The 13,716-nt window shown below is 34.6% G+C and overlaps 1 pseudogene; it reads right to left on the reverse strand.

Moving 5' to 3' along the window:
* LOC103607143 overlaps positions 1-9,662 on the reverse strand; it is a 78,186-nt pseudogene extending 68,524 nt beyond the window's left edge.
* Positions 9,663-13,716: the final 4,054 nt, after the last annotated feature.

Here is a 13,716-nt window from a genome sequence, read left to right on the forward strand (position 1 = left end):
AGACAATGAGAGAAAAAGAAAGGAACAAAGGATATATAAAACAACCATAAAACAACAAAATGTCAGAAGTTAGTCATTACCTTTCAGTAACAACCTTGAATGTAAATAAATTAAATTCTCCACTCAAAAGATATTGACTAGCTTAAAGGAGTAAAAAAACCAGGCTGAACCATATGCTGCCTATAAGAAACTCACTTCACCTGTAAAAAAATACATAAACTAATAGTGAAAGGATGGAAAAAGATATTCCATGGAAGTGGAAAGCAAAAAAAAAAAAAAAAAGAAGAAATTGCCATGCTCTATCAGAAAAAAATAGGCTTTAAACCAAAACTATAAAAAGAAATAAATAAGGGCATTATGTAATGATGAAAAGATCAATACAGCAAGAGGATATAACAATTGCAAATATATATGCACCCAACCTCAGAGCATTCAGATATATAAAGCAAATATTATTGGATCTAATTGAGAGATAGATACCAATACAAAAATAGCTATAGATTTTAACACCCCTGTCTCAGCCTTAGACAAATCAACTAGACAAAAACTCAACAAAGAAACATTAGATTTAAATTGCAGTATAGACATCACTGACCTTACAGATATTTTTGTAGAATATTTCATTCAACAACTGCATTATACACAATCTTCTCATCAGCACATGGATAATTCTCCAGGGTAGACCACATGTTAGTCCATAATTAAAGACAATAAATTTTTAAAAATTGAAAATCACATCTAGTATCTCTTTAGACTAAAACAGCATAAAACTAGAAATCAATAACAAGAAAAACTTTGGAAACTGTACAAATAAATAGAAATTAAGCAACAATATCCTGAACAACTAATGGATCAAAGAAGAAATTAAGCAGAATATCAAATTTTTTTTGAAACAAGTGAAAATAGAAGCACGACATACCAAAACCTATGTGATACTGTGAAAGCAATACTAAAAGAAGTTTATTGCCATCAATGCTTACATCAAAAAAGGAGAAAAATTTGAAATAAACAACCTAATGTTGCTCATGTTAGAGCTAGAAAAGCAAGAACAATCTAATTCAAAAATTAGTAGACAAAAATAAATAATAAAGAATAGAGCAGAATTAAATGAAATAGAGACAAAAAAAAATTATACGAAGGCTCCATTAAAAGAAAAGGTTTTTTTTTTTTTAAATAAACAATTTCTTTTCATCTCAGCAAAATTTTTATGGAGAAGACTTCTAAAGCACAGGCAACAAAAGCAAAAACAGACATAGAGGATCACATCAACACAACAAAAAGACAATCAACAGAGTGAAGATGCAACCACAGGATGGAGAAAATATTTAATAACCATTTGACAAGAGATTAAAATCGGAATATTTTCAGCACTGTGATTTTTTTACTTATGGACTATGTTAACAGTGTTAACACCTAAATTCTAGGTCTAGTTTTATGGTAGCTTGTCTTTATAGGTCTTTGACTTTGTAACATTTTTCCTTTTTTAAAAAAAATTTTCTCTTTTTAAGTTAAGGATTTAACCATTACTTTTTAATTTTTCTTTTAATTATTTACCCTGGATTACCATGAGTCCTCCAATGGGTAGATTCAAATCTTTATTCAGGTAATAGAAACTCTACTTTGGAACTCTTATAATTTACGTATTATATCACCTGCATCTTGCCTTCATATATCTTAATATTTTATTTGATTATTTTGCTTATTCTAAATTATCATTATTACATATTTCTTCATCTTCTAAGCAATTAATTTGTTTTCAAAGATGGCTATTTTTTGGGAGGCCGGCCCATGGCTCACTTGGTAGAGTGCGGTGCTGATAACACCAAGGCCACGGGTTCGGATCCTATATAGGGATGGCCGGTTTGCTCACTGGCTGAGCGTGGTGTTGACAACACCAAGCCAAGGGTTGAGATCGCCTTACCGGTCATCTTTAAAACAAACAAACAAACAAACAAACCAAGATGGCTATTTTTTGATGCACCTAATAATATTTTATATATGAAATGTGTCTTTAGTTAAAAAATTATTCAATCTTTGTGATGTGTGTGTGAGTGTATGTGTATGTGTGCACACATGTATGTGCACTCCAATTGGACGTTGCTTTGTTTATTTTGTTTGTTTGTGTCTGGTTGATATAGAGATCTAAACCTTTGACCTTGATGTTATCAGCACTCCAGTTAGATTTTGCAGAGTTTTGTTATTTTGTTGCTCATTTTCCAATCTGACTTGTCTATTGGTGTACTTCAACATGAGGTACGTGATCAAGGCTTTCAGTGCTGCCATCAGCCTTTGTTTCCTGATTTATGTTTTATTATTTTTCTTTTCTTCTTTATGATACTATATTCTCTCTATAGTCCAGTCAAGCTGCTGTGGTGCTACATGCAAATAATTATTAATTAAAGGAGCTTCTGCTCTTATTGAACTTCTGTTTACACTCATACACATGTGAAAACATTCTCCCTGCCAGCAGTTTACTCCAGATGCAAGAAGAGTTTTCCACTAACCATTCTATCTAGGCACAACTTCACCTACAAATTCAGATTGCTTCTGTATTCTCAAAGATCAGAGAGTCAGGAAGGCCTCTGTGTATTGAAAACTTCTAACCTGCGCTATCTGCTTCTGTAAACGGGCTTGCTCTGATTTAGCAAGAGTGAAGCCATCTTAGAAGCTGTCACAACAAAACACATCTTGCCCCCACCTCCACCCCGGGCCAGCTAGACACACAGGATGTTCTGCTAGCTTGCAAGAGCTGAAATATGTAGGTTGCGGTAGAGCATAAAACTTTCCACATAAACATGTTTTCAAAGGGACCTCTGAGTAGGGGTCTTATCACACCTGGGTAAGTAGGACGAGAAGTGTGGTTGCCTGAGGAGGGGTCTCTGAGAGCTGGCCTACTTCTCCTCTACACAGGAAAAGCTCAGAGCTGACAGTCTGTGGTTTTCTTGCTAAAACAGGCGCAGGCTTGTCACCACAGAGCTATGAGGTGCAGAAGTATTCAGCTGATTTTATGTCTCCTAATAGCTAAGTCAAACCAGCAGATGGCGAGATGTTTGCAAGTAAAGAAGTCAGAGGGGAAATCACCTAGAACCAGATGGGTGCCAGCCAATAAGTTTTAGGGTCACTTAAGTTAGCCAAAAAGCACTGCTGACTGCTTTGTCTCCTGGCCGCCAGAAAAGTTGCGCCAGAAAAATGTATAAAAAGACAACTAAAGAGCCTAACGGGGTCTCACCCCAGCTTGGCGGTGAGATCCCAACACGTTGGAAATAAAAACCTCTTGCTGATTGCATTGCTCCTGGTCTTGTGGTCTCTTCGAGGCAAGTTTTCCCGTTCTATGTAAGTCAGGATTTTATCCCAAATCTTACAGTATCACACAAGTATGCTGGTACAGCACTTTTCTGAGGTGATTTAGACATACTCTCAGGTGAGAAATCTGAGTCCACAAGTTATATATTATGTCACAAAGGCTACTTGCTCTGATTTTCCCTATATTTTAATAGAGTCCACAACTCAAATATTTACTACAGATTCCCAGTTTACCTACTATTCCAGAGATATGTTGAGTAAAGTTGGTAAGTTGAGGACTTCAGAGAATTGGTAACAAGATGCCATCTTTTCAGGATTGACTCTAATTTTTCTTTTTCTCTTTGAGAAAGAAGCACAGAGAACAATTTTGTGAGATATAGATATACCTGGATCACAGCAAAACAATTTTGTAATCAGTTATTTTTATTAGTGTGTTATAATGAAAAAAAAAAAACCAACATTTGAGGTTTAAACATTGTTTTAAAAATATGCATTGATAATTCCTTACATTATTGACTTCATTAATCCCTATTTAAAAATCTTTAAGATGTAACATGTCAGTTAATCTATTTTTCATATTTATATTTGTAAAGCTAGGGCTAACATCTGAAGCTCACAGACCCCTCAAGCCCATTCACAAACCCTTTACATGCAGGTCTATGAGCTAGGTAACCGGCAAAAGGTCCTTGGAGCCTTGGTTGAAGAAGGAATAGTCTTCATCAGCACACACACATCTAGGAGCTGGGCAGTACAAAGGAGAAACTCAGAAACTCAACTGCTACTGGCAAGGTCCAAAGAAAAACTGAAACTGAGCAACTGCCAGCAGAGTAAACATGCTCTATTGTTAGACAGGAGCTCTGCGCTGCCAGCCTGCTTCACAAACTGCAGAACACACAATAGCTACAAAACTAAAAAGATACATTGGTGCACATGCACACTAACTCCACCCACAAAACATGTTTACAAGAAATGTGCTGCTCAACCCCCAGCCAGACCTGAGCCGAAGGAGCCTGACTAAATTATTCTATTTTCCCCACAATATCTAAATGCTATATGCTATAATATTATATTTTTTCAGAATCTATGCATATCCAGAATACAAATCAATTATTGCCTGGACTAATTGATTTTATCAGAAATATAAAATTTGATTGACCATATATGACTAATTTTGATTTGATACGTCTTTGCATACTGCATATTTGGCTGACTGGACTTTTCATAAAAAAAAAAAACTTACATGTTTGTGTATTTATATGCAAGTTTACTTGACTAAGCAAATAATTTTAAGTAATAGGTACTGCAAATTTAAATCCATCACAGTTTAATTAAATTATCTTGAAATCTGGCTGGTATTGCATTTTGAAATTTAATTGAATTTATTTCCATATGTGATCATTGACTTAATGTGATATACTCTTTATCATTTTCAGATAAAATTTTCACTCTGTGAGAAATGTACATTATGTAAAGCCCTGACAATTTAAATTCAGTTGGAATTATGTTGATGCAAATTGAATTTTAAAAATAACCATACTGTGATGAGAAAGCCACTTTAAACTATGTGACATGTAGTTATTTTAAAGTGAAGCTTAAAAGTGTAAATAGGGTTCATCTATGAATGGCTTCAGGTATAGAACTCGTCTTTTTCATACTAAATGTACAAAAGTGCCGTTTTTTCTTAATGCTTTGGAATTCATTTCTGTAAATATCAGCTATATCATTAGCATTAAAACAAATGTCTACTCCTTAAGAGCAAAGTATATTATTTATTAACAGTCTAATCAAATCTACAGAAAGGTGTCTTTATTAACTAATTGATCAATTTTGGCCACAACCAATGACCTTATTTAAAAATAAAATCCATAAGGATTTCAAAATAGAGATATATTTATAGATGCTGTAATGGAAGATGATTTAAAAATTGAGTATATAAGGAGATCTAGCTGGAAATCAGAGAATGATAACTTCCCACATCTACGTATAGATGTGTATAAGTCTAAACCCTCTTTAAACCCAGTGATCTCATTTGGTTTTCTCATTCTCATTTCAGTATGTACCTATGACCATATTATTCTTTTTTAATCAAAACAGTTTTTCGTACCTGTTTTCCACCTCTGCCTTTTTCTACTTCAAGATGAAAATCCCGTTAGATTATGTATTGCTTCTCTCTACTTCATTTCAATATTGGAGCTCCATAATCTCATGATAAATTCCACTCTCCATTTCAGTCCAGGGTCTCAACATCTGTTGAAGGATTATTGCTGCAATATTCAGCTAGCCAGCTGGCCCCATAAATCATCTAGACTTTACATTCTTCAAACCATTTAAACCATATACTCACTCCCAGCTGAAACACATTTAAATTCCAATGCTGCTTTTCAAGGCCTTAAATTCATACTACCTCAATATGCACCTATCACCAAAACATTGTTAGAAAACAAACATCCTAGTTTCTATTGAAAAACTGCTCTGTTCAAATTGTCTTTCACTTCTCTTAAATAGAAGGTAAAGATTAATTTAAATAGGAAACATAGCAGGAATCCTGGCAATTCAGAGTGGACCTCAACTAATTAAATACAAATTATATTTTACAAAGAGTTATGTTCAAATATAGGCAGATTAAAATTCTAAGAAAATAGAGCAGATTTAATCTAGATGCCTTATATTAAAGATGAATAACCAGAGGCCAAGGGAGATTATTCAGTTTTTATTAGGTTAGGAAGCTTGGAGTAAGTAGCATACCTAGAACCTGTAATGCTCGGCTGTAGTTGGAGCTTACAATTTGAAGAAAATTAACAAAATAGAAAGAAACCATTAAAAACAATTTCCCTTCCTGAGTCTCTGTCATGTACCCTTCCTTCCTTGTGTCTTAAGTAAGCAGGTTTAACTGGGTCACTAAAAGCACCAGAGCAGATGAAAATATTGAGACTATAAGAAAACTCAATAATCTAATTACAAAGCAAACATAAACAGAAAGTTAGTCAAATTAGTAAAAACAAAATCTAGAAACAAGCATAATTGTCAGTTTTAGGCTATTTTCAGCTGCCTACTTGTGGAGGAGACTGTCAGTTGAGTTGTCAATGTTTAAAGACCAAGATCAAAGCATCCTTTAATTTTAAATTTAAGCCATATGGAACAAAATCAAAATAAAGTATTTATCTCTTGAGGCTTTTATTTTCCCTATAAGGAATAAACATAATCTTATCATATTAAAGCAATAATCTGTCAGTATTTCTAGGTAGAATATTAAAATCTTATATTTTACATTTACGTGTGTTATGCACTTTTCATGCAAACCTGTGTTAATTTGTAGTACTAAAGTCTGAAAGCAACTTGTGAACTAAGAACATGTTTCAAAGCTTTAGTGAAAAACTGTTAAACATTTTTTTGAGAACCAATAAGACAATTTAAAATCAAAATATAATGAAAAAAATTGTAATTATGCTAAATTTCTGTGTTCATATTTTAAATTGTTGCTAAACAAAGAAATAATTATTTATATTTTTATGATAGTTTGATATTTTTAATAAGAAAAAATATTCATAGGACCATTTTCTTGATTTTTATGCCTTAGTTGGTTTAGCTACTTGACACATACATATTTAAATAATTATTTTTTATTTGAACATATAGGAAATAGATAGGAAATGTTTTAGATGAAAATTCACTCAATTCACAATTGCTCACTTTTAGTCATGCACTTCATGATTCCTAGATATTTTTAAATATTTAAAAATAAAGATTACCTAAAGAATGAAAAATTTAACCCTCCTTTAGTCAAGAGTGAATGTTTGCTCTACAACCTTCATTCAAAGTTAAAATCCTAAACAAATATACAAATAAGTTATTTAAGTGTAAACTCTCTTGAAATTAAAATTGACAGAAAATCTAGAAAAGAGAATATCTTGATTAATAATGAACTAAATTATTTTAGCCTCAAACCAATTACTTCCTTTTAAAAAAAAATACCTTTAAGGATTTTAAGATAGAGAGAAATTTATACATGCTGTAAAAGATAATCGTAGTTAGGTCTAAATTGGAGAAAAACAGTATCTCAACAACTGTTCATATACTTAATTTGCTTTCCAATTTGCAAGAAGGCGATCAGATTTTAATTTTGCCCATAATCAAAAGCACAGGAATGCAATCATGAAAAATAGGAAACATGGAATACTCTTCTTTCCACATCCCCCTCGCCCCCATCTTTTTCTATTCCTTTGCTATTAAAGACATGGTATTTAACTGGGGCAGTAATAGAGAAAGTATGTGTTGGAATATATTATTTTTATTCTAATAAGAATTGCTGGAACACTGATTTCCCTGGTAGTTACTAATCCAGAAAAACAAAAAAGAGCAGGGTTAATCTTTACCACTGTCTTTTGGGGAGTCAAAAGACTCCACACACATGACCTAATACAGAGGCTTTATATTCCTAGCACTGATCATTTTGACAAAGAATTTAGAGAAAACTATCAAATTGTCCTGTTTTTTTTCTAGAACAGGTAAAGACAGAGACAAACATTTGCTTGTTTGTTTATTCATTTAATAAATAATGTGATTTAATGAGTTTCCTTCAAAATTGTCTTTATCTTACACACCCTCATCATATATATGTATATCACCCTAAAACAAAACATCTTATACCTCAATGTATTTTTGTCATGTAACCTATTTATTTTGTCTATCTTCCTATACACACAGGTACTGTATTCCAGGCATCATTAAATAATGATTTCTTAATATTTGGCGAATGCTGACCAGCATATTTATAATTTATGTCTTAAAGTATTAACACATAACAATTTCATACATAGATATTTTAAGAACTGAGAAATGATAGTGTGAAAATATATCAAGTCTTTCCTTTTTCTTTTACTTTCTATTTAATGATCATTTACCACCCATTACTGTATAAACTGGAAAGAAAGCTAAGAAAAACGAGTTATTTTTTCTTCTGCTTTAATTTTAACTTAGCAATAAAAAAGAACTGTTCATACATTTAATAAGACAAGTCAAGTCTTTAATCAAAGGTGATACAAGCCACAATTTAGTAAGGAAAACAGAAGCTACACCATTTATTTTTACAGAGGGTAATGGATACAAAGAACTCATTGTTAGCAACTGAACAGGAAAGGGGAATTTGGGGCAACACATGGATAGTGTTTCTAGAACTCATTTAGCAAACAAAGGCAAGAATTTGGGTCATTAGAACCTAAAAGCTTGGAAGAAAGGTTCTCTGGAGCTGAGACTAGAACCACTGAACTGGGAGTGCAGCCAGCTGGTGCTGATACCTCCTAAATGTGGTGGAGGCTGCACTGCTGGACTATTAAGGAGGGAGCATTGCCATCCTGGTGATGCCACCCATAAGGGAACACATCAAAGCTGATTATGGGGAACAGAAGAAAAACTGGATACTGAACCTAAATGCTTCTGCCAGGCCATTGATGAATTGATGTTGGCAGGACCAGCATGGCACCAGGAAACGGCAAGTCCATTTCTCCCTTCTCCCAAATTTCCAGAGCACTTCTCTAGATGGATCCTTATAGACACCTCCCTCACTAGCAGATTATGAACCCCAACACCACAAGCAGAGTTTAGAAGGGTGGGCTTTTGGACTTGAGATATAGTAACACTAACTGGCACTGGTAGTTAATTTGTAAATTTAAAATATGCCTATTTTTAAATATTTTCTAATTTTCAACATATGATTGAACAAAGAAAGTGAATCACTTGAAATAAGTCAAAAGAAGCTGAGTTTCTTTGAGGGGCATTTTTTTTTTTTTTTGTCCTTTTTTTGTGACCAGTAAGGGGATCGCAACCCTTGGCTTGGTGTCGCCTGCACAGCGCTCAGCCAGTGAGCGCATAGGGATCTGAACCCATGGGGGGGGCACCACTGCGCTCCCAGCGCTGCACTCTCCCGAGTGCGCCATGGGGTCGGCCCAGGCATTTTCTAGTAAATTTTCTTTACCACCAGACTACCAAATGACATGGCCCTGCAAACTAATGACTATTTAAAATGATCATATTGAAGTAGTATTTCAAAGCATAATATATTCCTCTCTTTGTTTGATATAAGAATATAGACAATCAGTATAATTTCCTGTGGATTTATGACATTATGAAATATATTTGACTCCAGGGAAAATGTCAATGGCAAAGTATATTAAGGACGAATTAATCTTTAAAGTATCTATTTTTACTAAAAATATGATTGAATTTAATCTTTCCTAAATCTGAAATAGTTATAGTATATTAATATTTTACAATTCTTTAGAGGATAAACTGTTTACAACAAACCTTATGATAATAACTGGCATAAGAACATACATCTGTAAAACTTCTTTCAGAGTTGCCATCGGCATAGGGGCTCTGAATAAATTTGAGTGACGTAGTTTGCAAAACTGATGCCAAGAAGCTAATAATACTCCTTGAAAGCTCATTTGTCACAATACTCTTATGAGAAAATGATCTTAGAAGAGTATTGAAATTTGGCATTGCTTATGGAAAATACAGTAACTTAAAGTCTAAATATTCTCCAGAAGATGCATCAGCCAACATTAAAGGGCTTCAAAAAAAGTCTTTTCTTATATTGCTGAAATGATCTTCCTACACAACATTTTCTGCAATCATGGTATGTACCTTCTGCTACATAATTTTGTTTTACCTTTGATCAGTGATAACCTATACAAAACTCTTATAGAATCTACATAAAACTCTTATAACTGGCCCAGCACATAATGAACACTTAGTAGATTTTGTTGTTGTGTTTGTTGTTGTCATGATAGAATCTCTGTGGGAATAGGCAGGATTCTTGAATTTTTCTGTCATGTTCATCCACTTGTTACTAAGCTCATCACAAGTGACACCGCATCCTGAAGGAGGCTCAGTGCAAACTCGTAGGTTGCTGGTTTCTATTTTGCAAATAATTCATGTTACATAATTAATTCCACAGAATCTAATGTCCAACTAATGTAGGTAAAAATCATAAATATATGAATTATTATTAATGGAAAGTCATTTTTTTATTATAGCAAGTTACTTGTATCATTGGTTTTAACCAAAACTAAACAATCTATTTCAATGTTTGTTCTTAACTGCAATATATAAAATGATGATATTTGTTTAAAAAATATTTATTGAGTACCTGTTATGCTTGATTCTGCTTGTGGGCACATGTGTATGTGTGCATGCCTGAACATGTGCAATTTCATTATCTTGTTGTCCCTGACATCTAGTAAATAATGAAACCTCAGCTTTTCGTTTTTCTACTTCTACCCAATTCTGTCTTCCATTATTCATAGCCTTTGAGGCCAACCCATCTGATTCCTGCTGTTAACCTACCTCTCTGCCCCAAGATTAAACTGACAGTTCTCCCCTATTTTAACTAAAATATAAAAATAATGATATTTAAACATAGTAAAGCAATTATTATTTCAACTTCCTGTGTCATTTATTAAAAGTAAAATGAGTTATAAGATTTTGTTTGTAAAATTCACATAAGAAATAGAAAAAATTAAATATAATTAAAAATAGATGTAGTATATTCAGTTCAGCACACTTTTTCTGCAAGTAGATAGATGTTGTATATTCACTTCAGCAAATTTTTTCTGTAAAGAGCTGGACAGTAAATATTTTAGGCTTTGCACACTATGTCTGGTTTCTGTCTCTGATGCTGCTGCCGCTTCTTTCTCTTTTACAGCCATTTAAAATGTGCCTCAATTTGGTCCTTGAGTTGTATAGTTTACTGATCCCCGTCACGTATCATTGCTTGTTTTTCTCATTATGTTTTTGAAATGTGAGTTCATTTTTCATTTGTTTTAATTGACAAGTAAAAATTGTGTGTATGTATGGTGCGCAACATGAGATTTCGATGCATGTATGCATTGTGGGATGGCTAACTCAAGCTGTTTAACATATCCATTACCTCATATACTTACCACATTTTTGTGGTGAGAACATTTTAAATCTCCCCTCTTATCAATACAATGTACAAATACACAATACGTCGGGGAGTGGGGGAGTCGGCGTCCACACCGGCCCCCCGACAACTAGCTAAACCACGCTCAGCTCAAGGGAACGAGGCGAAGATTCCTCCCTGCCTCCTCCTCCTTGTGCAAGAGGGAGCGGGCAGGAGAGCCCAGGAGATAGGTAAGTGCAGTCACCGGCCCCAACCCGGCTCACAAAGGAACACTCAGACATGGTGGGGGTTCTGTCAAGCAGTTCTGTTTATTCAACTCAAAGCCTACATATTTATGCATAAATGGGCTAAATGGGCAGGGGATTCTGGCGGGGGTCTCCACCTAACAAGCCAATCACCCTATAGGTCATGCGTGCATGCATGGCTCCTGCCTATGCTTATAGTAAAGATCATGAAGTGTCCTTGAGCCCAGAAGGCTCTCTGCACCAATGACGCTAAGCCCTGTAAATGGGGTGAGGTTTTACCCGACCCCATAGTCACTCCCCCTTTACATCCTCCAGGCGTCATCCTGAGCATGTGTGAAAAACAAAGAAGGGAACAAGCAGTCGCCATTAGGTGTAGCAACCATCTGTGCCAGAAAGGTAGCTGCCACCCAACAACAATATATTTTTATTAACTGTAATCACCATGATATACAATACATCTTTTAAACATATTCCTTTTAAATAAAGGAAATTTTGTGTCCTTTGACTAATATTTTCCTAAACCTCCCACTCTCCAGCTTCTGGTAACCACCATTTATCCTTTTTATGAGTTTGACTTTTTTACACTCCACATATAAGTGTGAGATCATGTAGTATCTGTCTTTTTGTGCCCGGCTTATTTCATTTAATATGATGTCCTCCAGGTTTATCCATGTTGTTGCAAATGGTGGTGGTGACAGTGACCCTGGGGTCTCACATGGCAGAAACTGGTGGAGCAAAGAGAGAGATAGTTCTTGATGTGCTCTCCTTTTAAAGCCCTCCGAATCATACTCATGACCACCATTATTAATCCATTCACTCGGCCTGGTCCTCAGAATCTAATCACCTCTTCAAGTCCCCACCTTTCTATTACCATAATCAGACTTCCCACCTCCCAACAGTCACAGTGGGGGCCAAATTTCTTTTTTTTTTTTTTTTTTCTTTTTTTGTCTTTTTTCGTGACCGGCAACAGATCGCAACCCTCAGTGTCACGCCCGTACCGGACCGGGACCGGCAACGGGATTGCAACCCTCGGTGTTGCCCCCGCGCCTCGCTCAGCCAGTGAGCGGGAACCGGTCTGTATGTGGGATCCAAACCCTCGGCGGGAGCGCCGCCGCGCTTCCCAAGCAGCGCACTGTAGCAGTGTGCCACCGGGCCGGCCCATGGGGGGGCCAAATTTCTAATACATAAAGCTTGGGGGACACAATTCAAACTTCAATTGGTTTGGGGGAGACATTCAGTCCACGTCAATATGTAATATTAAGTTGTCTATTTGAATCCTTTCTTTTTGACATAAGTTTTTATTGTTATAAACTTCCCTCTTAAAGCTGCTTTTGCTTTATCCCATAGGTTTTGGTGTGTTGTATTTCTATTTTTGTTTGTCTCAAGTTTTTTTTTCTTAATTTCCCTTTTAATTTCTTTGATCCATTGGTGGTTTATAAAAATGTTGCTCAGTTTCCACACATTTGTGAATTTTTTGAAATAACTTATTATTTAATTCTAGTTTCATATTATTGTGGCCAGAAAATATATGTGATATCAATTTAATCATTTTAAATTTGTTAAGACTTGTTTTTTGGCTAACAAATGATCAGTCATGGAGAATGCTCTGTGTATGCTTAACAAGAATATGTATTCTGCTGCTGTAGGATTGAATGATCTGTACAAAGTAGAATTGAAAGATAATACAATTTTTTTTACATGAACTTTTAAAATTACCCTCCTATATGCTGTTAGGTTCATTTGAACTAAAGTGTAGTAAAGTCTAGTGTTTTCTTATTGAATTTTCTGTGTGGTTCATCTGTCCATTGTGAAAATAGAGTATTAAAGTTTCCTACAATTACAGTACTGCATTCTATCTCTCCTTTTAGATCTATTAGAACCTGCTAAATATTTAGGTACTCCAATATTGGGTGTATATATGCTCAAAATTTTATTATTCTTTTGATGACTTGACCTCTTTATCATTATATAATTACTTTCTTTGTCTCTTTTTACAGTTTTTGACTCAAAGTCTATTTTATTTGATATCTGTAGAGCTTCCCCTGGTTTCTTTTTGTTTTGATTTGTGTGGAATACCATTTTTCAACCTTTTACTTTAAACCTATGTATGGCCTTAAAGATGAAGTGAACTTCTTATAGGCAGCATATAGTTGGGTCCTGTTTTTTTAATCTTTTCAGGCACCCTATGTCTTTTGATTGAAAATATGAGTTTACCTGCAAGGTAATTATTGACAGGTAAGAAACTAC

This window comes from Galeopterus variegatus, unplaced genomic scaffold, assembly GCF_000696425.1.
Source record: "Galeopterus variegatus unplaced genomic scaffold, G_variegatus-3.0.2 Scaffold7168, whole genome shotgun sequence".
NCBI classification, from domain to species: Eukaryota; Metazoa; Chordata; class Mammalia; order Dermoptera; family Cynocephalidae; genus Galeopterus; species Galeopterus variegatus.